The following is a 3,581-nucleotide window of genomic DNA, read 5'->3' as shown; positions in this document are numbered from 1 at the left end:
CTTTGTAGACCAGGCTGGCCTCGAACTCAGAAATCTGCCTGTCTCTGCCTCCCAAGTGCTGGGATTAAAGGCGTGCGCCACCACTGCCCAGCTTTATATCTTATTATTTCATATGTGTGGATGTTTTCCTGAGTGTGTGCCTGTGCATCATGTGTGTTCCTGGTGCCTCCTGTGGCCAGAAGAGGGCGTCAGATCCCTCGGGACTAGAGTTACAGCCGTGAGCTGCTATGTGTGTGCTGGGAATTGAACTCAGACCCCCTGGAAAACAGCCAGCGCTCTTAACTCCTCTGGCCCTGTTTTTATTTATTTTTTTCTTTCTTTTTTTATTTTTTGAGGAAGGTTTCACTCCGAAGCCCAAGGCAGATTCAAACTCATGACAATCCTCCTGTTTCAGCATTTCAAGTGGTGGTCCACATCTGTGGCCTCTCCAGAATTTTAAAATGATATTGTTGTGTGTGAGGGACTGTAGGTTGGGTTTCAGTGTGGAGGTCAGAGGACGACTTTTGGGAGTCCATATTCTCCTTCCACTATAAGTCTGGTGATTGAATTCAGCTGCCAGGATGTGGTTTTTACCCACCAAGCATCTTGAAAATTTAAACAAAGTCCATCCATGGGTGCAGAGGAAGGAGGAACTGCGAAATCAGATGACTATTTTAGAGAGATTCCCATGGTGCTCAGGTGTTAAGAGCACTTGCTCTTTCAAAGGACCCAGGTTTCATTCTCAGCACCCAAGTTACAGCTTTCAGGGTCTGTAACTTCTGTTCCATGGTATCTGGTGCCCTCTTCTGGCCGTTCTAGGCACTACAGACATGGCGCACAGACATGCACCACTATAAATTAAAAGCCACACTCATACATCTAAAATAATAAAATAAAAATAGCTAGAGAATTTCCGTAGTCCCTCCTTGCTAGGAGTCCCTTCCTAGGGACAGAAGCATCTTCCTGTGATTTCTACCTCTCTAGCAGCAACCCCAGCTGTGCAGCATCATGCATGATCTTTTTATAAACCTGGAGTTTGGAGTACTGAGTGTGCCCCATTCCAGCCTTCTCCTATCCTCTTCCTGGATGTCAGTTTCTGCTCTGAGCCAATCACCCACCCAGGCCTTTTTCCGGTGGTTTGTGCCAGCCTGTCCTGCATCCCACATCCCCAGCTGTTGACATTTCCATGCCATTGCCCAAGGGACGAATAAAGGGCCCCTGTTACCAAACAATAGGAGAGAAGACAGGGACAATGGGAAATTGTGTTTCTAATAGGGTGTGGACAGAAAAGAAAAGGACAGACAGACAGAAAGGGTCAGGGTCCTGAAGCAGCCGGACATCCTGAAAATCTGACTCCCATCTTGACAGCCTCTTCCGAAAGGCCATATATAGCCTGGCACAGAGGGCACAGGTGAGGGCTTTGGTGGTGGGGGAGGGCAATTCTGTTGTTTGGATGGGATCCATATGAAAATACAGAGCTGGATTCACACTTAGGGTTCGTCCCCGCCCCTCCTGGCCCAGCACCCTTGTACTTACAGTTGGTCTGTCCCACCCCTGGTCTAAGGACAGAAGTAGCAAGGCCCGCTCTCCACACTCTTTTAGGTAATTGCCGGGATTGCTTTACTCTGCCCCCCGCCCCCACCATCCCAACCGGAGTCTTGCCCTGATCCCAGGACATCAAGTGGCACAGATGCAATCACGACTGGCTTAGTGTGCTGCGTGAACATAGGCCTCTGTGCCTTGGCTTCTTTGAACACAGGAAACGAGTCTCTCTAGAACAGTGTCAGAGGAGCCACAGTCCTGAGACTTTAGGGTGCTTTGAACCCCCAGGATCCCTAATGCACCCCCACTGCAACTTTTTCCTTCCGCAGGACAGGAAGCTGCTGAGCACAGCTCGCTTTGCCTCTGAGGAGAGATCATCTTGCAGGTAGGCAATGGGCTGCTGGCTTTCTATGTATGGAAATGTTATATGTGTGCTTCTCTTGAAATACAGAACCTTAGATCAAGCTAGCCCAATCTGATTCAAACCCCAGCTGAACCTCCTTCCATAGCTCTGTGACTGTACCTGGGTGTTTATCAATGCCTCCCTGGATAGCCAGAGGAGTCAGAACTGTATACAGCAAAGTGCCTAAGTCAGATTGGACTTTAAACATGTCCGTGGTAGCTCAGTCCATTTTTTAATTGCATTTTTATTTATTTTGTGTTTATGTGTGGTGTGCTTGTGCCATGCTTGTGTGAATGGAGTCAGAGGACAAGGTGTGGGAGTCGGCTCCCTCCTGAGCATCTGAGACCTAGGAAATGAACTCAGGTCATCGTCTTGGGGGGAGCCATCTTTATACCCTGAGCTATCTCGTCAGCACCTAAACAGAAAGATCACTCTTAGTTACCAGGTTGTCCCACGTGGACTCCTGTCCCACGTGGACTCCTGTCCCACAGGCTTTGTTTTCAACTGAGAAAGGGGTTCTCTGTGTAGGCCTGGCTGTCCTAGAACTCTCTATATAAACCAGGCTGGCCGCAGACTCACAGAGATTCACCTGCCTTTGCCTCTTGAATTCTGGGATTAAAGACATATACTACTTGGCATTTTTATTTTTATTATTGGGAGTTTTTTAAAGTTGTGTGTGTGTGTTGGTGTGGGTTTGTGGCTGTGAAAGTAGGTGCCCTCAGATTCCTGAAGAGGGTGCCAAAGAGGGTGCCAGATTCTCTGGAACTGTGACTGACTTGGGTGCTGGGAACCAAACATTGGTGTTTTCGACCCCTATTGGAAAGGGGAGGGTGTTTTGTTTTGTTTTTAGTGGGGTGGATTTTATTTGTTTGGTTTTTGTCTTGTCTTGTTTGTGTTTGGTTGGTTTTTTGAGATTGTCTGTGTAGCACAGGGATTCTCTCTGTAGACAAGGCTGCCTGCCTGGCTCTGTTTCCCAAGTACTGGGGATAAAGGCATGGGCTAGCACCAGCTGGCAGGAAAGTTCTTTTTTTTGAGACAGGGTTTCTCTGTGTAGCCATCTTCCTGTGATTTCTACCTCTCTAGCAGCAACCCCAGCTGTGCAGCATCATGCATGATCTTTTTATAAACTTTTTATAAACTTTTTATAAACTTTTCACTTTGTAGACCAGGCTGGCCTCAAACTCAGAAATCCGCCTGCCTCTGCCTCCCGAGTGCTGGGATTAAAGGCATGCGCCACCACGCCAGGCTGGCAGGAAAGTTCTTAATGTAACTAACCTGTTTCTTTAGATACAAATTGGTCTATCTAATGCCCAGGGCAGTAGATACTCTTCAAGGCCTTTCTTTACTTCTGTTTTCTTCCTTTAATTGCTTCCTGTTACTTCACAGCAAAGCACAGGTTGGCCTGACTCTGTGCTCTATAGCAAGTGTTACACCTCAGGCACTGTTTTAAGTGTTTTACAAACATATGATGCATTCAGCTAATTTTTGCTGAACTTGCAGGATGCTACAATTATTACTTTACTAGCCAAGACACTGAAGCTAAGGTTAAGCTACTCCTTTAAGGTTGTGCACTTAGCATATGGAAGAGCCCAGTCTATAAAAAAAAAAAAATTAAAACAAGGGGTCATCAGTCCACCAGTTTTTTTTTTTTTTTTTT

At 46.7% G+C, this 3,581-nt stretch overlaps 1 protein-coding gene across 2 annotated transcripts in view; it reads left to right on the top strand.

The window, feature by feature from the left end:
- The first annotated feature begins 1,263 nt into the window (after nucleotides 1–1,263).
- The window catches only part of Hapln2 (hyaluronan and proteoglycan link protein 2), a 7,150-nt gene continuing 4,832 nt past the window's right edge, over nucleotides 1,264–3,581 (top strand). The window contains exons 1-2 of one of the 2 annotated variants that reach the window (XM_021158692.2): nucleotides 1,264–1,390; nucleotides 1,851–1,906. The gene's annotated coding sequence lies outside the window, so the exon portion shown is untranslated. Of the gene's footprint in view, nucleotides 1,391–1,531; nucleotides 1,582–1,850; nucleotides 1,907–3,581 lie in introns of those variants that run through there. The other variant, XM_029474900.1, reaches the window with a different exon arrangement.

Source organism: Mus caroli, chromosome 3 (assembly GCF_900094665.2).
Source record: "Mus caroli chromosome 3, CAROLI_EIJ_v1.1, whole genome shotgun sequence".
NCBI classification, from domain to species: domain Eukaryota; kingdom Metazoa; phylum Chordata; class Mammalia; order Rodentia; family Muridae; genus Mus; species Mus caroli.
This window is presented reverse-complemented; position numbering and strand designations above follow the sequence as displayed.